Raw genomic sequence first — 23,045 nt, 5'->3', positions numbered from 1 at the left:
CCAGTAGGAAATAGGAGATTTGAGGTGATGTCTAGATAGGTTTTCTTGAAAAGGTGGGGAGCTCTGCTCTGAGCTCTCAGAAGTCTCCAAGAGTTGGGTTCCACTGAGCAGCCTGGTTCCCAGCACAGCTGAGGTGTGGGGAGGGGCCAGCTGTGTAAGCATTTTCACTCCAGGGTTCTGGCTACCTTATCTCTAAGCAGGTCAGCACCTGGATGTGTGACAGTAAATCCCTGAATCTCCCAAACAGAAACCTCTTGAGATATGCCCATCTTGGGAAAAGAGACACAGTTGTTGGCCAGTTGGTGGTGTTTCCTCTGTCCCTCATGGGCAGTGTTTTGCAATTGATTGTCTTGCCTGGCTTCTCTATGCATATAGGACTAGTTTATACCCCAGAGGGTTGCAGGGGTCAGATAGCCCAGTCTAGAGGATCGTGGGGTGCCCATAACAACCAAATCTTTTTAGGAGAATGATCCCAGTCCAGTCTCAGACTGGAGTAAACATCAAAGAAGATTTGCAGTGCCTTTTCTTCATGGTGCCCATAGGCCCACTCTCATTTCTGTAGCCAGGCCTCTCACACCTGCCCTGTCCCCATGAAAATAGATGCTTCCTGTGTCTCCTCCCTTCTCTTCCTCTCCAAACTCACCCCAATGTTACAAGTCATCCAGAAGAATAGCCTCACATTAAGACACAGAGTGCACACAAGCCAGACATAGCACAACTGTCCATCAACAGAATCAGGATGCATAGCTTATGAGACTCTCAGGCACAAAATTTAATGCAGGAACAGTGAGTAAACAGGCTACATAAAACCAGAAAATGACTCACAAAATACCGATTGGAAAGAACAAAATGTGCTCTATGTTCCCATCCTTAAGACCTTCAAACCAGGAGACATACAATTACTCTTTGGGGTGTGAGGACATGGTAATGACAAAATCCAGGGCCAAGGCCACCTTATGGATGTAGCAAGTAAGTCAGGAATAATATGTGTGTGATTCTATGGTGCTGGGGATGCTGTAGGTCCTGACTGGGGAGGTGGGTGTCAGCCCACTCCTGTTATAATTCATCAATCTCCACAGATACATTTCATGTACTTTGCATATGTATTTTATTTCACAAAGATCACACAAAAATAAGCCATCCCACCTTTAGGCCTGTGTTGGTCTTCTCAGGGCACTGGCCCCCTCATGTCTTGCTCAGATGGTCTTAGTGGGAAAGACAGGGTAGGGAGCTGCCAGGGCCAGAGGACAAACAACTCAGGTGGCCCTGAGCCAAGGAACCTTCTAATACCACTTTCATTCCTTCCCCTGGGGTTTCCTCCTGCCATCTGCACTGCCATACATTTGCTCCATACCCCCTGTGTTCTGTTGTGTTGACCTGGGAACCTGGCTTCCTGACTCTGTCAGGCCTGCCTGGAGTGGCATTTTCTGACCAAGTTCTGTTTCTTATAAAGGATTGGCTCTGGTGAAGCAAGCACCCCAGCATCCATGATTAATGGAATCTCTGGAGTGGTATTTTAGTGTGAATTTACTCACTCACTTAAAGCTGACTATGTATGAATATATCAGTTATATAATGATGGGAACTCCATCTCCATGTCAGGCCCCTTATTAGGTATACAAGGTCAGAATACTTGTCCTTTTGGAGAGGACAGGTATGAGAAGACAGGTTCATGTGATGAATGCTGCAGAGCAGTCTGGGGGGCCTGTGAGAGCCATCACTGAGCACAGCAGAAAAGGGATCCCTAAAGAAGTGATATTTAGCTGGGCACAATGGCAAACATCTATAATCCCAGTGGCTATAGAAGCTGAGGCAGGAGGATGGTGAGTTTAAACCCAGCCTCAGACATGATAAGACACTAAACAACTCAGTGAGATCCTGTCTCTAAATAAAAATACAAAATATGGCAGAAGATGTGGCTCAGTGGTTGAGTGCCCCTGAATTTAATCCCTGGTTTAAAAAAAAAAAAAAAAACGATGTTTATAGGAAATCAATAAACCTTAAATTATACTACAAGTGATAGTAACAAAAGCAACATGGTATTGGCACCAATACAGACATATAGATTAATGGTACAAACTAGATGGCACAAAGACAAACCCTCATAAATTCAGTTATCTCATACTAGACTAAGTTGCCAAAAACATATGTTGGAGAAAAGATAGCGTCTTCAACAAATGGTGCTGAGAAAATGGAAATCTATATGTAGCAAAATGAAATTAAACATGTTTCTCACCCTGTGAGAAACTCAACTCAAAGTGAACCAAGAAGTTACACACTAGAAAAGAGAACCTGTGCCTAATAGAAGAAAAAGTAGGCTCAATTCTTCACCACTTTGGCTTAGGAGCTGACTTCCTTAACAAGATTCCTAAAGCATGAGAAGTAAAATCAATAATAAATAAATGGGATGGAATTAAACTAAAAGGTTTCTTAATAGCAAAGGAAACAATCATTAAGATGAAGAGAGAGTCTACAGAATGTGAGAAAATAGTTATCATATGCATAATCTTCAGGATATATAAAGAACTCAAAAATCTTTACACCTAAAATCCAAATAATACAGTCAATATATGGGCAAAGGAAATGAACAGACATGTCAGAGAAGAATAAATATAATCAACAAATATATGAAAAAATGTTCAACATCTCTAGAGATTAGAAAAATGCAAATCAAAATTCCTCTAAGATTTTATCTCACTTCAGTCAGACTGGCAACTATCAAGAATATCAGCAACAATAAATTTTGTTGAGGATGTGGGAAAATAGGTACACTCATACAGGGCATGTGGGGCTGGAAATTGGTGCAACGATATGGAAAGCAGTATAAATATTCTTCAGAAAAAAATGGAATGGAACCACCTTTTGACCCAGTTATGTCACTTCTCAGTTTATATCCAAAGTAACACAGCAACATCAAAGTTTACAGCCGTTCAATTCGAAATATCTAAACTATGGAACCAAACCAGGTGCCTTTGAATAGATGAATGGATAAAGAAAATGTGGTGTATATATATGTGATGGAATATTACTGGGCCATAAAGAATGAAATGATGAAATTTGCTGGTAAATGGATACAGCTATAAAATACTGTGCTAAGTGAAATAAGCCAATCCCAAAGAACCAAAGGCCAAACGTTTTCTCTGATATGTAGATTCAAATTCACAGTAAGGGAAGGTGTCTAGGGAAGCATAGAGACTCTTTAAATTAAATACAGGGGAATGAAAGGAGGAGGGGGTATAGAAGTAGGTGGGTTAGGAGAATAAATCACACATTCTTACCTCATGTGTAAATATGAAAACACAACTACTGTAATTTTATGTCATATACAGTCAGAAGAATGAGAAGTTATACTCCATGATATATGAAGTGCCAAAATCCACTATACTCTCATATGTAATTAATTAGAACAAAAAAAGGCAATATATTTGAACACGATAAAAAAAAAACTTAAGATATTTTCACTGGTCCTTTTAGTGACTATGACCCTACATGCTGCACCTATGGGCCAGAAGGGTTAGTTGGCCCTTTTTCTAGAGAGTCCACTATCTGTACAGGAAGGGGAGGCCTGGCAAGCATGTTGCTGGAAGGATTTCAACTACAGTTGTCAAACTGAGGGCTGAAAACAGTGCCTAGGCCTGCAGGGTTTGCAGAGTCATGGAAAATTGAGTGGAGTCCTTTAGGAATTTACTGCCCGTGTCCATTCTCTACACCAGCCCCTAATATACACCATGGCCAATCAGAGTTCCATGTGTGCCATAGATAGCATTTTGTATTATTGATAGACTTGTTTATTTTCTAACTTTTGAAATACCATACATATATTTTTTTCAAAATCACTAAATCAAGATAATTAGAATTCTCATTACCTAGTTAATGCACTAATAAAAACATGGAAAAATAAAATAACTAATTAAAAATAAATAAAATACATTACTCTAAAAAAAAAGAAAGAAAGAAAGTTCCTTCTCATGATCATATGCCTGGGGTGATCTTGCCTGTGTGTGCACTGATGTTTATGGCAGAGTAGAATCAAACACATGTACATCATCAGGCAGGTGGCACACTGTGTATAACCATAAAATGTAAAATTTCAGCAGTAAAAATAAAGGAAGGACAACTGATGGTACACACCTGTAATCCCAGTGGCTCAAGAGGATTGAAAGTTGGAAGCCAGCCTGAGCAAGTGAGACCCTGTCTCAAAATATGTGTTATACTTTTTTTTATATCTGGGAAATTCAGAGGAAAAGTAAAAAAAAAAATCCAGCCTAGTGGAATATATGTTCTAGTGGCTAGAAGAGGATGCACTATAAACATATTAAATAAGCACAATGTTCATGTAGGAGGCATAAGACTTAAAAGTTTATTCAGAGGGTATGTGGTGGGGGGGCAACAGGGAAGACAAGTATTTGCCAAAGTACTCAGTGCCTTGATGAAAAGATGACCTTTGAGGTAAGATTTGAAGAATATGAATAATAATCTTGATGTTGTCAGTATCAAATTCTTTCCAGGAAGGATATACAGCAGTGCAAAGGCACTGGGGCAGGAGCATGTCCTTGTGTTCATGGTAAATGAGAACTGTGGTATGCCCTGAGCAGAGTCACTGAGTAGAGGCCAATGATATGATCAGACCCTGCAGGGCTGGAAGTTTCTGGAAGTCTTTGAACCTTTACTCTGAGTGAGCCAGAGAGTTAGACGGCAGTTTGACCACAGAAGGATCACAGCAGAACTTCCCCTATAAAAAGACTTGTGTTGTAAAAGACACTATGGCTTCTGTGCTCAGAAGAGAATGGCAAAGTGGGGAGCCAGATTCTTAGGATGGTCTTCCCAGAACTTCCTAATGGACTGAAGCTGGGGTATAAGAAGGAAGTCAATGGTGCACCACTTATATCAGACTGCATAAGGAGAAGGATGGAGTAGCCCTCAGTGGACAGCAGAGGACTCTGGAAAGGGACATGGCAGGCACTCAGTGAAGACACTGAACTGAGATATATCCTGGAAAAGCAGGTGAGGTTATCACACTAGCCATGGGACAGATGAGTGTGTCCAGAATGGAGAAATGGATTAAAGCCTTGAGCACAGGTGAGCACACCAAGGGAGTGGTGGCCAAGTAAAGAAAGGGACAGGCACTGAGCCCTGGAGCTCAGTGAGCTCCCCGTGTTTGTCATCTGATCAGACCACACGTCCACAGCAGAGTGCACAGTTCTGTGGCCACACCCAGGACACACATGGATCAGAGAGTCCCAGATTTCCTGTGCACATGAGTCCCCCAGACATCACCCCAACATGGAGAGTGTGGAGTTAGTAGTAGACGCCATTTCAATGTCAAGGTGGTGCTGATGCTACCAGAGTGTAGTTCATACTTTCAGAAGCTCAGAGAATGACCAGGATTCCCAGACTGTGCATCAGATCTCCTCAAGCTTACAGTAAGTGACTCCTCTGTCTTGTGCTGACTAATCTGGGAGATGTGGTCTGTGGCTAGGAGCAAGTGTTTTGTAACAAGCCCACCAGCCATCCTGGTGCTCAGCCAGATAGGGACCCCTGAGGTCAGTGATCAGTGTCCAGAGTGGGAGGGGTCTTAAATCCATATTTAACTATATTTTATCACTTGAGGAGAAAAGGGATGTGTATTGTCAATGATGAGACATGATGTTGAAAGATCATGTTGTTCTCTCTCCCATGGGTACAGCCAGGTGGAAGATGCAGGTAGTGAGTCACAGCTCAACAGAAAGAACAACTCTCTGCTGCACTCTGAAACTGTGCCCAGACCCACTCCTCACTTCTTGGAGCAAACAGTGCAATCCACGTTTTTATGACTTACACATAATCTTATATAGAAGGAGGAAACAGAGATGGCAGAGTAGAGGAAGGCTGCATTTCCACAGGCTCCACAGCTCAGAATTGAAGCAGCAGGACTGCTGCGTCTCACTGAGGTGGTGCCTGAGGGAATACACTAAAGATCAATATTGGACAGGAAGAGCCTCAGAAATTCTGCTATTTTGTATAGAGCTCAAGAAAAGGGATTTTGGAGCCAAGGTAGAGACAGCTGTGGGGTCAGCTCACCACAGAGAGGAGGAGGAATAAAAAGACCGAGAGGAACTCAACTGAAAAATTTGACACAAGAACTCTGGACTTGGGAGGCTGAGGCAGGCTGATCACAACTTTGAGGCCCTTCTGAAGAACCTAGTGAGGCCCTGTCTTAAAATAAAAAAAAAAAAAATAGAATGAATTGTGGTTTTAGTTCATTGGAAGAGCATGCCTGGGTTCATTCCAAAGAAAGAATGGAAGAAAGGAAGGAAGCAAGATGATTATAATTAGGAGGATTCAGGTCAGAGACAAGGTGGTGAGTACAGCTGGCTTTCCCTTTGAGTCTGGTGGCTCACATGATAAGCTAGGAGGGTCAGAAAACTGAAAAAGTGGGTGGAAATGCATTTAGGGACTGAACTTTGAAAGGTTTTATTCATTGGTATAAGTATGCTGTGCCCTCACAACCAAAGTTGGTTGATTATCTGCCTTAGGAGTTGAATTCTCTGGAAGCCCCTGTGACCCAGATACCCAGCAGAGATCAGCATCTGCCCAGCCCTAGGGGTATTTGGATCTAACTTGGAAGAAAATAATTGTCAACCAAGACTACTATACCTAGCAAAATTATCTTTTAAAATCAAAGAGACATTAAAAAAAAACCCTTGCCAGATGAGCTGATATAAATGGAATTCCCAAGCCAGATGCAGTGGCTCACACATGTAATCCCTGTGGCTTGGGAGGCTGAGACAGAGGACTGCAAGTTCAAAGCCAGGGTCAGAAATGGCAAGTCACTAAACTACTCAGTGAAACCCTGTCTCTAAATAAAATACAAAATACGGCTGGGGATGTGGCTCTGTGGTTGAATGTCCCTGAGTTCAATCCCCCCAGTAATAGCCTCCCCCCCAAAAAAAAGAAACAAAATTCACAACTAGGAAGCCAATATTTCAGAACATACTTAAGGAAAAACTCCACATGAGAAATTAAGAGAAACCCCAGCAGCTGCATGTGTGGCTCAGTGTCAAAGACTTGCCTAGCATGTGCCAAGCCTTTGGTTCAACCCAAGGAAGAGGGGAAAACAAGCAAGACTCTACAACTGGAGAATACATTACATGTGTAGCTAAGCAAATAAGAAACAGAATCACATTAAACATGAGAAATCAATCAACATGGCTAGAATTCATGCACATATCTCTTCTCTTTATAGGAACACTGAATGTAAGTGGTCACATCTCCAATTAAACAATGGACACCATCACAAAGTGTTGAGACATTGGTAAAGGATCCAAAGTTTCATTTAGATAAGAGGAAGAGTCTGGTGTTCTATAGCATAGCAAGATGATTCCACTTAATGCTGTAGTGTGTATTACAAAATAACTAGAAGAAAAGATTTTAAATGTTCTGACCAAAAGGAAATGATACATATTTGAGGTGATGGATATGCTAATCACCCTGAATTGCATCCATCAAATTTCATCCCATAAATAGATACAACAATTTGTCAACAGAACAAATTTTTGGAGGAAAAAATCAAACTAAATATCATTTTTAAAAAGTTGGGGCTCTCTAAATTTGAGGTGGGAGACAGTGGCAGCAGGGGATAAAGCTGCTTGTAGGCAATGGCCCCTAAGAAGAGGAGGAAAGACCAGCAGTGGGGGAGGCAGGGGATCAAGTGTGCAGACATCCTAAAAATGGATCAGAGAAGTACACGCAGCAGGGGAGGGGGTGGGAAGACCAACAGGGCTGAGGGGAGTACTCTGAGGTACTCTGAGATGGCAGGGGAAGAGGCATGGAGAGATCTGTGGAAAACACAGGCATATTAGAAAATTAGAGATCATATTAGGATGAGAGGAGTACAAGAGGGGAGAGGACCCACAGGGAGCAGGAGCCTAGGGGACAATATGGGTGGGAATGAGAAAAGTCACAGGAAGAAGCTCTTGGCCCAGATGTCTTCAGCTGCTCACCTCCCTCAGACTGAGTGTTTGGTGCAGCCATGGTCCCCACAGAGACAGGAAGGGCCATGGGAACTGGGGTGTCTCTACCAGCTCAGAGCAGGAAGAAAAACCTCTAACTCCAGGGAATGAGGACTCCAGTGGGCGTGAAAATATGCCCATGACTCCTAGGAAAGGACGGAGCTTCAGGAGCCCTAGTTGTCGCCAATACTCATGGGAAGTGGATCCATGACTGGTGGACCATGGAGGGTCATTGAATATCTTTCAAACGAGCAACCCAGGAGATACCTCCGGAACCCAGAAGAGACAAAAGGGTGGCAAAAAGGAAAAGCAAGGTGCAAGGCTGAGGCAAGGAAACACAAACCTGGGACACAGCACCTCAGAGTGGCCAGGTACTCTGACAGTGAAACTGCATGTGGTGGCAATGGTTAGATTCAGGTCCAGCACCCCTCCCCACGAAACCAGGCCATGCACCTTAACCCTGAGGGTTCCTGCAGACTCTCACTGAAACTGGGCTGCCTCCCCACCATAGCAGGGCAGTTTCCACACCACCAGACATGGCAACAGGCCCATGCACCCCCTGCAGCACCCAGCAGTGCACAAAGGGAAGCTGCGGCCAGGAGCAGCAGGACGCGCTACACAGCCAAATAGAGACCCAATTGAACATCCTCTTAGCTGCAAAAGGACTGAACTGCAAGTGGGTTAAAATGGTGCTGGAACTTAATTTCCTCCCTCCCTCTCTCAACCAATCACCCAAGAAAAACAGACTTCTTGAACTTAACAGTTCTTCAGTTGAGAGGGAGGAACTACACTTAGGGAGTTTTTCACGTCTCCCCAAGTGTCACTGGCCTGACATCCTAATGGGCGGTCCTTAGCTCACTAGTTCCATCCACTCCAGGATCAGGAACTGTGTTCATTTCACCTTGTCTCCCCTAAAAATGCTTTTAAAAAAAAGTGAATGGTAGCAATCCTTAACGACTAATCTGTAAGGCCCGAGCTTATGCGTTGTCTGTGAATGAAAATGTCATGCATCAACAAAGTTTTGACAAGTTCTTAGATTTGTTTTCATGTGTATTAAGTATTTTGACTATGATAATTTTTTTTAACTACAGAAGGGATTGAAGTCCAGTCCCATTCTCAGAGTTCATTTTCATTAGTGAATGTTACAAGCGTGGTGATGATGCTGAGTGGGAGATTGAACACAGCTCTCCTGACAGCTGGTCCCAAGCCCTTTCAACCTTCGGGTTGTCTATGCACCTTCCAGGACTCACCAGGTGGGCCAGCTCCAGCAAACCGTCTTATTTGACCTCCACACCAAAAAGCACTTACTACCTTCATAATTACATGCTAGGGTTGTTCCTGGAGCGTTTACATATGATTCAAGGAGAGAAGAAGCTCCAGAGGAGGCTCTGTAGGTCTTGGGCTCCAGATGTTGGACATAGGATCTAGACCTGGCTGGCCCTCACCCACCATGCCTCCCAGATTCTGAGCTGGGCAAGGCACTTCTACCCCACTCTGCCCCCTCCAGTCCCTTGCTCTCTGCCCAATGAACTACTGCATTTCTCTCCCCTCTCCTCTTTGCATCCCTGAACTCACAAGAATGGTGGTGATTTTCTCCTGACATTGGGATTTACTGCTGAGTCCAGAAAAGAAACAGAAATCGTCCAGTGCTGTGGTCTAAAACCAGGGCAGGATGCACAAGGAATTTCAAGTCTTTGCAGTGGAGTTTACAAAAAGTACCCACTCTATCTTGACTAAAATAAAGACTGTTGATTGATGTAAAGCAGATGCTTATGGGTGCCTGGTGGGGATTTGTGGTTCTCAGACTCCTGGGCAGTTACACCTGTGGGCTGTCAGAAGGCAGACCCCACAACAGCTGACTTTCAGCCATGTGAAGCAGGATCTAGAATCCAATCCACTTCAACCAGCACAGCCTGGATTTTGAGGTGATGGGGTGTGGAAACGCTTTTTCCATCATATCCTCCACTTCCACCCAGGAGCCAGCCTTGGGTTCAAGGATCAGAAATACTTCCTCTGCTTTGTGTCCCACCAGGAATGGAAGTGCCCGCCTCAGGATGGTCCTCCAGCCTCAGGATAGTCCTAATTGAAACCTGCCAGGTCTGGAATAAAAAGCAACAATTACACTACATTGCAGCGAAGCCACCCAGTGCCTTACCACTTACACAAGCTGGTGAGGAGCCCTTTTGGGGTCCCCCTTTATATTGTCTGTACCAAGTGAACACAGTCAAGTGCCTTTGTCACCATGCTTCAAAACACAGAGGATGTAATGGAGAGTAGGAAAAAGTGGGTGGTGGGGAAATGTAGATGATGCTTTGAAGAAAGGAAGAAAGAAAGAAAAGGGAAAAAATAGGAAAGAACATGAATAAAGGAAGAAGAAGCAAGGACAGTGCAGGCAAGAGCAAGAGACTCAGAACTAAGAGGTCTGCAGGCTCTGCCCTCTCCTGCCTTCCCCTAGGATTGCCCTGTGCTGTCCCCTTAAGATCCCAGAGCAGGATACAGACCCCACAACCCCCACTGCAGAGAGGTCTACAGGTTTCCTCCATTGATCATATTTAAAACTAAACTGGATCCAATATAAAACAAATGGAAGGAAGGAAGTACAACAATAGTCTAATTTTTTCCATGATTAAAAGTCCAAAGTATTTTTAAATATCATCTTTAAAGTGCATTTGGTAGCCCAGAGTGTATCTCAGTGGTAGAGTACCTGCTTAGCATGTGCCAGGCTATGGAAACAAACATCTGACAAAAATGAAATACCCACAAAGGTTATGTTTCAAACATGCAGACTGTCCCTATTGTTCAGACCAAGTATTTACAGAACTCTTTACTTCAAATTAAGTATCTGATGCCATCAAAATACAATGAGTGAATCAAATAAATGATTGAAAATACTGAACTATAATAATATATCTGTTTCTTTCTTGAAATAGCCAGACCTGAGAGCAGGTCTAATTAGTACCAGATATCACAGCAGGAATGAGTACAACAAGAACCTTGAGCTCTCTGCAGTACTGCAATGAGCTGTGCAAACACCTGTGAACTTATGGTCAAGTAGGAGATATGGATGCTACTACATTGGTTTTCTCCTTCTGTTCCTACATGAAGAAAAGGCTAATTTTCACAGACAAGGCAAACATGTATTTTATTATTTGTAACTTTCACTTTTACACTCTGCCTATGTTGTCCATCTTTTGTTGACATTTTGCCAGAACTGGTTTTTCTCCCCCACCCCCATATCTAAATATAGGGCTATTTTTGTGATGACAGCACCTTGTGAGTGTAAGCTGCAGACAGCCTGACCCTTTATCTTCATGTGTGACAGGATCTGTTTCATAAGAGCAAGGGTTTGCTGTATTGGTTATATTATTTGTACATAGCCAATATATACAAAGTTCAAAGAGGGATTGTCTTTCTTAAACCAGCTTCATTGAGCCTTGATTTATATACATAAAATGCATCTATTTGAAATGCACAGCTCCTTAAGTTTGGGCTTGTAGTGGCACCCCCTCCTCCACAGAAAATCTTAACTAAGCTTTTCCATCATAATTGATTTTAGGACTGTCAGCAAAAGAGTCTCTACAAAAGAGTTCAATGAAGGTAAAACTTCCTATTTTCCTGTTGCTCTATTACTTGGCCACTGGTCTGGAAAAAAATCAGCCCTCCAGGTGCTAAATGTACATTTACTAGTGTTTCACAAACATTTATCCAATAAAGTAGTTTGTAGAAGTAGGTTTGCAAATGCAAAATGTGATTTTAAAAAAAAATCCTTTAACAAGGCCTCTGGCCTTGAGCTGGAGCTTCACAGAGATATCTACATTTCTATGATAAGAGAAGTTACCAATTGGGCTCCATGGTAATAGCTGGCAGGAGGAGGAAAGAAAGGGGAGAAGAAGCTCTCCCCTTCTCAGGTGTTGTCCTTAAAAGTTAACTTGCCAGAACAATGAAAGAAAGAGCTGCTTTTATGTGAACTTCTGCAGACTGTGAACTTCTGAACCCCTCCCCTTACATGCTGGGTATAAAGTTCTGAAACCACCTGAACTCTGGGTTGGGGGTTGATTGATTACAGTGAAAGCTGTGCCCTCTGCACCAGGCTGCAGCCAAATAAAACTGTTTCCTTCTCTCTTGGGTGCCTTGCCTCATCTGTCCCTAGAGTAGCCTCACACACACTGTCAGCACCAACATAAGGAAGATGTAGAACATACTAATCATCCCCCAAAGAAAAGCTGTGAAATAAAACTCTACATAGCCATCAAAAGGAGCAAAACCAATGTTAATGCGTTGCTGTGAAAAGAGGTGCCCAACATAGTATTTGGCATTTTTAAAAAATTAGGATTATGACCCTCATCATTATACAAAATACATGTATGAAGATATGAATTTGGTGTCATCATATCTTATATACAGAGATATGATAAATTGTGGTATAAAGGTGTATTAAAAGTTGTAATGCAAGAAATAATAATAATACTCATGTAAAAAATAAATAAAAAAGGAATACACCCAAACACTAGTACATGCACACACACATGAACAAACACACACAAAGACACACACTGAAATATTATTCAGTCTTTATGAAGGAAATATTGCTATTAGCAACAACTTCGATGAACCTAGAGGACATTATACCAAGTGAAATAAGGCAGACACAGGGCTGGGGATGTGGCTCAAGCGGTAGCGCGCTGCCTGGCATGCGTGCGGCCCGGGTTCGATCCTCAGCACCACATACCAACAAAGATGTTGTGTCTGCCGAGAACTAAAAAATAAATATTAAAAATTCTCTCTCTCTCCCCTCTCTCTCCTCTCTCACTCTCTCTTTAAAAAAAAAAAATAAGGCAGACACAGAAAGAAAAATACCACAAGATCTCACATGTGGAATTTTTTCCAAATGGATACTTACAAACTGGAAAGTTGAATGATGATTACCAGTAGGAAGGATGGAGACTGGAAGTTGTCAATCAAAGAGTACAAAGTTGCAGTTATATAGGATGAATAAGGCTAGAGATCTAAAGTACAATCTGACAACTATAGTTAATAATATTATATACTGGTAATTTTCCAACAGAGTAAATTTTAGGTGTTCTTACACACACACACACAATGAAGTATATGAGATAATGAATATGTTAATTTGCTTGGCTATAACAATCACTATGTATGTGTATAATCTCTCCTGGAACAAGAACAACAACAACAAAATGCATTAACTCCCCAAATTAAGATATTAAATCCTTTAAAAAAAAAGTTAGGAAAATGCCAGATTTTAATGCCAAGGTATATACATATATTTTTATAATGTATATCTTTAATAGTGGAAAAACCTGGAAGCTTCCTCCCTGCCCCCAAATTTTTGATAGTGGTATCTCTAGGGACTGGGAAAACTTAGTGCCTTTCACTTTCTCTAAAATGTTGGAACTGTATGCTCTGGTATAAACTTGGATTAGCAAGAGGTGTCAGACAGAGAATATTACAGATTGGAAATTCGATGTTAAACCCCAGATTCAAAAACTGATTTTTAAAACCAAAATATTAAAAAAAAATAATTACAATCCATCATGCTAAGATGAGCCTTGATGAATCTTCCCCAAAAAGCTTTTGAAATGGACACATTTATTAATTTTTAAATTGAGTTTCTAGAAGAAAACATAGGCCCAAATCTTCATCATGTTGGTTTAGGACCTGACTTCCTTAACAAGACGTCTAAAGCACAAGAAATAAAATCAAGACTCAATAAATGGGATAGATCAAACTAAAAATCTTCTTCTCAGTAAAGGAAACAATCAATAATGTGAAGAGAGAACCTACAGAATCGGAAAAATATCTTTACCACATGCACCTCAGATAGAGCACTAATCTCCAGGACATATAAAAAAACTATAAAAAACTTAACACCAAAAAAAAAATCAATAAATGGGCCAAGGAACTGAACAGACACTTCACAGAAAAAGAAATACAATCAATCAACAAACATATGAAAAAACGATCATCATGTCTAGCAATTAGAGAAATGCAAATCAAAATTATTCTAAGATGTCATCTCACTCTTGTCAGATGGCAATTATTAAGAATACAAACAACAGTAAGTGTTGGTGAGGATTTCGAGGAAAAGGTACTCTCATACATTACTGGTGAGACTGCAAATTGATGCAACCACTCTGGAAAGCAGTATGGAGATTCCTCAGTAAACTTGGAATGGAACCACCATTTGACCCAGATATCCCACTCCTCAATTTGACCCAAAAGGACTTAAAATCAGCATACTCCTGCGACAAAGCCTTATCAATGTTTATAGCAGCTCCATTCACAATACCTAACTATGGAACCAACCTAGATGCCCTTCAACAGATGGAATAGGTAAAGAAAATGTGGTACATATATATACAATGGAATATTGCTTAGTCTTAAAGAAAAATGAAATTACGGCATTTGCAGGTAAATGAATTGAACTGGAGAATATCATGCTAAGCAAAATAAGCCAAATCTCCAAAACCCAAAGCCAAATGTTTTCTCTGATGAGCAAATGTTGATCCATAATTTGGGGGGGGGGGGGGTTGGGGAAGAATGATGGAATTTTGGATTGAGTGGAGGAGAGTGAAGGGAGGGCAGGGGGTATGGGGGTGAGAAGGATGGTATAATGAGAGAGACATTATTACCCCATATACATGTAAGAATACACTACTAGTGTTACTCTGTTCCATGTACAGTCAGAGGAATGAGAAGTTGTACTCCATTTGTATACAATGTGTCAAAATACATTCTACTGTCATGCATAATTAATTAGAACTAATTAAAAAATAAAATTAAAAATTATTCCAATTAATAAAAGGGCAAAATAACTATGTAAGACACTTCTCGAAAGAAATACAAATAGCTAACAAGTACATGAAAGCATCATTAGCAATTAGAGAAATGTAAATCATAACTACACTGAGATTTCATCCCACTTCAGTTTGGCAGCCATCATGAATACAAACAATACTAAATACTGGAGAAGATGTGGAGAAAGTTTAACTGTTGGTAAGGTTGTAAATTAGTACAACCACTATGGAAATCAGTATGGAAGTTCCTCAGTAGACTAGGAATGGAACCATCATGCCAGTATATATTCTACAGAATCAAAGTCATCATACTATAATGATACATGCAAACTCATGTTTAGAGCAGCACGATTCACAATAGCCACAGTAGGGTACCAACCTAGTTTTCCATCAATGGATGAATGTATAAAGAAAATATGGTGTATATATAAACATGGAGTTTCTACTTAGCCATAAATAAGAATGAAATTTTCCATTTTCAGGGAAATGGATGGAACTTGACAACATTATGTTAAGCAAAATAAGCCCAACCCAGAAAGTCAAGGTTATATGTTTTCTCTCTTATCTGGAAGCTGCAGAGAAAAACAAAAACAAAAGGGGTGACGGGACTCATGAAAATCGAAGGGAAATCAGTAGAGTAGAGGAAAGGAATCAGGGGAAGGAGTAGGAGATGGAGGGGGAAATACTGAAGAATGATATTAGATAATTACATTATTACATTGTGTACATTTAAAATTTGTAACAACAAATCCCAGCATTATGTACAACTACCATGCACCAATAAAAAAATATGGACAACAAAAAATGGACAAAGAGCCAGGCACTATGATGCATGTCTGTAATCCCAGCTACTTGGGAGGCTGAGGCAGGAGAATTCCTTGAGCCAAGTAGTTTAAGGACAGCCTGATCAACATAGCAGACCCACCTCCAAAACAAAACAAAAACAAAAGAACAATACACTGTGGCAAATACACATGAAGAATATTGATCAGTTTTAACACCACCACCAACAACAAAAATGTTATTAGGGCTGAGAATGAAACTCAGGGATATAGGGATTGCCTGGCAGACAAAAGACCCTGAGATCAATCCCCAGTATATTTATAATTTTTACAAAGGATCCATTTGTAGCAATATAGATAAAACTAGGGGACATTAAGAGAGAATAAAACAGACACACAAATGATCTCACTTATATGTGGAGACTGGAGCAGGCAGGAGGGGTGCTGCTTAGCACAGGTCCAGACTACAGAGAAGAGGGGAGACAATGATCAAGGGAGATACAAAGAGCCAATTAAATAGGAGGAATAATTTCTGTGCCATCCTATAGCACATCAAGATGACTACAGTAAACAATAATGTAGTGTATGTTGAAAATGAGCTAAGAGAGGATTTTACATTATCTGATCAAAAGAAATGATAAATTTTTGATGTGATAGATATGCCAATTACTGATTTGATCATTATAAAATGTGTATGAGTATCAAAATATCACATTGCAGCGCATAAATATATACAACTATGTGTTAACCAAAAGAAAATAAAACTTTTTTTAATATTATGGCATTAAATCTGAGCCGAGGGGGGGGGGGGCGCGGATTTTTTAATATTTATTTTTTAGTTCTCGGTGGATACAACATCTTTTTTTGTATGTGGTGCTGAGGATTGAACCCGGGTCGCACGCATGCCAGGCGAGCGCGCTACCGCTTGAGCGACATCCCCAGCCCGAAAATAAAACTTAAAAATAAACATAGTCAGGCTGGGGATGTGGCTCAAGCGGTAGCGCCCTCGCCTGGCATGCGTGCGACCCGGGTTCGATTCTCAGCACCGCAAACCAACAAAGATGTTGTGTCCGCCAAGAACTAAAAAATAAGTATTAAAAATTCTCTCTCTCTCCTCTCTCACTCTCTCTTTTAAATAAATAAATAAATAAATAAATAAATAAATAAATAAATAAATAAATAAACATAGTCCAAATATATATATACATACATACATACATACATATATACAGCAAAGTTTGGGCCTGGGATGTCGTTCACAGCAGCATTGGATACAGCTCCTTGTAGGCAATGACTCACAGAAAAGGAGGAAGGATCTCCAGTGAGGAAGGAAGAGAGATGAGGGGCAGACACCCTAGAAATAGATGGGAGAATTGCCGGGAGCAGGGAAAGCAGGGAGCTGGAGGGCAACAGGACAGACAGGGTGGGGTGTGTGAGACAGGCAGCTGAGGAGGCACAGAGAGATCTGGTGAGAACCCTGGACTTCCAGAGGGTAAGAGGGTTTCCAAGAGGGAAGAAGACCCTGCCCCCAGGCAGCAGGAGACCAGGGGACCTAGAGGCTGGAAATGAGAGAACTCACAGGAACAATCTCTTGGCCCAGAAGTCCTCAGCTTCTAACCTCCCTCAGTCTGACTGTTTGGAGCAACCACAGTGCCCTCAGCGACAGGAAGGGCAGTGGGAGCCTGGCATGTCCCTACAAGCTCCTATCAGGAAGAAAGGAAGACCCCCCAACTCCAGGTTCTAAGGACTCCAGTGAGAACACGCTGCTGACTCCCCTAAGAGGACAGGGCTTCTGGGGCTAGAAACTCTCCCCCTCGCTGGTGGGAAGTGGTCCCATGAAAGGCAGACTCCAAGGGTCCTTGAATATCTCTCAAAGGAGCAAAGCTGAAGGCAGATCCAGGACTCCAGGGCATCCTAAGAATCATGATGTTCCTTAAAGGAAGAGCAAATCTCAGAGAGGAGGGAGGAAAGCAAGCAACAGTACAGATCCACATGCAGGAGGTGATAAGGGGTGCGCCCTGAAAAGCCGTGTGCCCTGAAAAGCGTTGTTGAGGTTTTGTGGCAAATCGGCTGAGTCTAGCCCCATGCTTTGCCTTGAACCCTTCTTACCATCGATGACATCTCCCATGAGCTGCAGACCACTCCAAGATCAGAAATTGTTCATGTTTTCTTTGTTGGCCCTAAAAATGCCTTCATAAAAATGAACTCTACCTATCCTTCCTAACTATTCCCTAAAGCTATCATGTATACTTTCTCTTTGGGTGGAAAGTTCATTCATTAAGATGTTTTGGCAAGCTGTTAGACATACTTTCCTTTTTATTAACTATGATAATTTCTTTTAGCACAGAAGGAATTGAGGGATTGGGGTCCAGTCTCCTTTCTGAGAGGCCGTTTTCATTACTGAAGGTCACAAAGATGGTGGTGATGCAGAGTGGGAGAGGGAATGCATCTCTCCTGACAGCTGGTCCAAGCCCTTTCTTCCATTTGTCTACCCTCCTTCCAGGACTTCTTAGCTTGGGACAGTTCCAACAATCTGTCTTATTCTGCTCATTCCTCCCCAAAATGTACTACTTAATAGCACATGCTGCTAGGTGTGCTCCAGAGCATTTACATATGACTGCAAGGAGAGAAGGCCCTGCAGGTCTTGGGCTCAGGATTTGGGGCTCTGACAGGACCTAGAGGCCTGGCTGCCCTTTCCTCACCAAGGGTAGTCTTCTGTGCAAAGGGTAGTCTTCTGTGCAAAGCGCTTCTGCACCTCCCCTTCCTCCAAGACCCCTTCTTCTCTGGGTCATTAAACACCCCTTCTCTCTCCAGTCTCTCCTCTGGACCCCTGGACTCACAAGATACCTGCGGCTTTCTCCATGATGACCTTGGGCACCACTGCTGAGTTCCTGAATACAAACTGAAACCACCAGCTCTGACTTACAAAACCCAGGGCACACTCTCTTGCCCACAATTGGGTGTGGTTTGGAGTTTGTGGCACCAGTTTCCTGGGATTGCTGAAAATCACATGTCACCCCCACTTTGGCCCAAAGAAAATAAAATCTGTTGGTTGACTTAAAAGCAGATTAAAGGTGTTTATGGGTGCCTGGAGGCGGACAAGCTGCAGCTGGGTTTTGGATCTCTGGCTGCTGGGCAGCTACTTCTGTGGCTGTGCGAATGCAGACCCTGCAGCTGATGGACACCTGCGGTTCTGAGCAGGATGTGGAGTCCAAAACTTCAACCAGCTTGTGGAAAAGCCACCCCCAACCCCTCAGCCCCGCTTTCCTATTGTAGGATCAGAAAACATTTCCTAGGGCTCAGTTTCTTGCCATGAATGAAATTCCTGTCTCAGGGCGATAGGGATTGAAACCCGCCAGATCTGAAGAAAAACGAAGACTAATGCCAAGAAAAATTCTCTCAGTGTTCCGACCCTTCAGTGAGGATCCTAATTCAGACACCCAGTGTGATCTCCAGGGAAGACTGAACACCAGAAGCTCTGTCTTAGGATGAGCCTTCATATTTTCAGAGTATTGGACCTTCCCTCAACTGCTATTAAAAATAATACTTTTAGTTTTTAAAATATCATTTCTGTGGTGCTGGGGATGAAACCCTGTGCCTCAGGCTGCCAGACAAGTTCTCTACCCGTGAGCTGCACCCCAGCCCCTAAAGGGATACTTTTTTTCTTTTTTTTGGTACTGGGAATTGAACTCAATACTTTTTTAAGTGGACAGACATGTAACAAATACGGCCTCAAATGCAAAATAGGATGGGAAGGGGAGCAGCAGGTGGTCCGCATCTCCCCGAACAGAGGGGAAAAAAGAAAAATCTAGTGGAGGACACTTTCGTATTTCTACTGTAAACACGTTTGAAGGCCTGCATTGTCATATTGTCCACTTGCATGGACAAGGTCGAGGCATACCTCCATCTTAGGGCCTCAATTTGCCTTTGCGAACTCTCAAAGGAGAAGTCTAAAGAATGAGATTGAATTATTGATATAAGGAGTTTCAAGAACCTCTCTCTGCAACATGATGATGATTCTGTAAGGGAACCAAGCCTCGCTGGGGACGCTCTTGGGCTCCACCCAGTGGCAGTTGCAGAAGGACAGAGGTCTCGAAATTGCTTGCTCAGGCCTGAAGTGAAAAGAGGATTCCAGCCCTAGAGCCTCCTGCACTTCGCTATGAAGAGATTGCGGTTGCAGCGGAGGGGAGGAAGCTTAGGCAATGACCCTCAGAGGAAGGATGAGGGGCTAGGGCTACAGCCTGCAGACCCCTCCTTCTTTTACCCGCGGTTGACCTTGGAGGGTCCTGGGAGGGGTGGTGGGTGCAGGTAGGAGTTGCCTCAAGATGCCTCTTGGTATCCCCAAAGAACATCACGCCCTTTCCTAGAGATTGCTGATTAGTTCACACTGGGTGTAGACAATAAAGAAGTCATTTGAAAAGTAGGCTTCTTATCCTACACTCTGGTGCATTTATAAAAACCAAAACTAAAAGCCAAATGCTACCCCTCTTTGTTTCTACCAGGTAGAAGGGCCAGTGGCCCTCTTCCTCCCTCAGGTGACAGGTACCAAGACTCCAGCCTTGAGGCTCTGGGCTCCAGTCCTGCAGCCAGCAGGCCCCTCCTGCCTGGGCTCCCCTGGCCTTGATCAGCCCCACTCCCCTACTGCCTCCTCCTTTTCCCTCTGCACACTCAGCTCCTGAGGATCTCTCCACTTCTTCAAAGACATTCTCTTCCTGGGGCTCAAAACTCACCAAAGTCCAGGAGAAAAGAGAAACAGACACCCCTGAGAGAAGCCCTGAAGTGTTGTAGGGGACAGTCGAGGCAAGGCACCGAAGATAGCAGGAAACAGTTTTATTTGGCTGTAGCCAAGTTCAGAGGGCACAGCTTTTGCTATAATCAATTAATCCCCTGAACCCCGAGTTCAGGTAGTTTCAGAATTTTATACCTAGCATATAAGGGGAGGGGCTCAGAAGTGCACAGTCTTTGGAAGTTCACATAAAAGCAGCTTTTTCTTTCACTGTTCTGGGCAAGTTAACCCTTCAAGGACAACACCTGAGAAGGGGAGAGCTTCTTCCCCTCATTCTTTCCTCCCCCTGCCAGCTGCCTATGGAGCCCAGTTGGTAACTTATCTGAGAAATGTAGACATCCCTGTGAAGCCCAGCTCAAGGCCAGAGGCCTTGTTAAAGGATCTATCTTTTTATTATTATTATTACACTTTGCATTTGCAAACACATTTTACAAACCATTATACTAGATAAATATTTGTGAAAAACTAGTAAGGGCGTGTCCAGCACCTGGAGGGCTGATGTCTTCCAGGCCAGTGGCCAAGTAAAATAGAGCAACAGGAAAATAGGAACTTTAACTACATTGAACTCTTCTGTAGAGACTCTTTTGTTGTCAGTCCTAAAATCAGCCATGGTGAAGATTTCTGGAGAAGCCCTGTTAAGATTTTCTGTGGAGAAGGGGGTGCCACTAGAAAAGGACACCTGAGGTTCCCACTCTTGAGGGCAGCCTGTCTTTGAACTAGAGATCCTCCTGACTCAGCCTCCTGAGCAGCTGGGATTACAATCATGCACCCCTGCCCCTGTATAGATCCAGAGGTTTTAACATTACTCTATCATTTAGTAGATGTTGGCTTCATCTTTGAATTTTATCATCACTTTATTCAAACCAAAAGTAGAGAACCTTAATACTAAATTAAGATAAAGAAAGGTAGTAGTTCTCCAATGTATGACTCCTAACATCACATTTTAAAAAAATGTATTAACAGGAAATTTAACCACCTTTCACACCCCTACACCTTCCCCAAACCATCCCCTCTGCAGCAGGAAGCTGGAAGGGCTACCTGCTGGCCTCTGGCAGAAACTCAGACCCTGCTATCCCCACCCACACAGAAGACAAGGGATCTTCACAGATGGGGATCACAACACACCCACCACCACCACCCACAGAACACTCCAGTGCCTTCCCTTCTTAGGCTAATGACATTCCAGGCCCTTCCCATCCCCTACAACCTCCTTGCCCCTGACCACTCTGGCCTCATCCTACCACTCTTAGGAGAGACCATGGGTTTCCTCTAACCCTGGCTTAGTCCTGCATCAGGCACCTGCCCTGCTGTGAGGCACACTGAGCCTCCTCCCAGGGATCCAGAGGGCTCCCTGCAGACACCATCCAGGGCCTGCTATCTGTGCAGCTGGCCAGTTCTCAGAAATGGTTTCTAATATCAACCTTGTGAAATTGGGTCCATGCCATTTTTGCCACCAGCAATCTTGTGGCCTAGGCACATTTTTCTTAACTTCAATTATTGATGAATAATTGATGGCATTGAATATTTTTGTTGTTGTTGTTATTGTCAAACACTCTGGACTGCACAGGTGTCCACTGAAATATAAGTTCCTGAGGCAGGTACCTTGTCTAATTGTTGCCACGTGTATCTCCAGCATCTAGACTAATCCTAATACAGAATAGAGACTCCATAAATCTGGGTTGAATGAATATCTAGATAGATGGTTCGATGAGCATGTGTCAGTGTATATGACTTGAGAAACAATTTGATCACATGTCTGAGGAGCTTTCAGAAAATTCCATGCCCTCTCACTTCATCATTCCTATTCAAGATGCCTATGATTAAAAAAAATAAAATACAAAATATAGAGGGTTCTTTAGGTGTAATGATATTAATCAGACATTATTTACAAGGATAGAAAAATATACAAAAGGGGTCTGGTTGAGCATAAACAAGCATGCACCAGGCCCTGGGTTCAATTCCAGCAGGAAAAAGAAAGAGAAAGAGAGGTACCAATGAAGAGTGGTTATTTATTTTTTCTCATAATAAATATTTGGTTGGTAAAAACAATGTCTAAATGAGTTTTGAATATAATATAAAGTTGCTTATTAATCATAACTTTTCAAATGTGAGATTCAAGACAATTCATCATGTATGAGTGCAGCTATGTAGACCTGCATACACACACTTTCAAAAATAACTGGGGGGAGAACTCAGCCTTGCTACACAGCACAACTCTTTCATACCCAAGTCCATGAGCATTTGCCAGTCAAAAGGTTAACAAGGATCTTATGAATGTAGATGAACGGTGGTTTTACATCTTTCTGCTTTGCCTTAAAACATTTTCCATGACTATGATCCTCTCCTATAAGATAAAATACCCACTGTGAAGTGAAATAAATTTTTAATGAAAAAAAGTCCAAATCTTCCCTAACTGTCTAGTCTGGGTGCTGGGTCTCCTTTGCTCGGCCCTGTGGCTACACGGGGGTGCCAATGCGCTGCTCTTGGGTCTTCATATTCCATATACCCCCAACCCCCGACCCCCCCAACCCTCCTTCCCTCCTTCCTGGTCAGCCAAGGCGAGGACTGGGCTGTGAGTTAGTCAGGGAGGTCACCCTGGAGCTGGGAGTGAGCTGTGGATGAAGTTCTTTAACACTGGACTGCACGGGCATCCAGGTCCTGGAAGTGG

General features: G+C 42.6%; 1 protein-coding gene across 2 annotated transcripts in view; it reads right to left on the bottom strand.

Annotated features, from left to right (window-relative positions):
• LOC308650243 (MHC class I polypeptide-related sequence B-like) overlaps window positions 1-23,045 on the bottom strand; it is a 601,646-nt gene that overhangs the window by 552,164 nt on the left and 26,437 nt on the right. The window lies entirely within an intron of this gene.

This window comes from Spermophilus citellus (genome assembly GCF_964194105.1).
Source record: "Spermophilus citellus genome assembly, chromosome: 5".
In the NCBI taxonomy this organism is placed as follows: Eukaryota; Metazoa; Chordata; class Mammalia; order Rodentia; family Sciuridae; genus Spermophilus; species Spermophilus citellus.
Note: the sequence above shows the minus strand (reverse complement) of the source record. Positions and strands in the feature narration are given on the sequence as shown.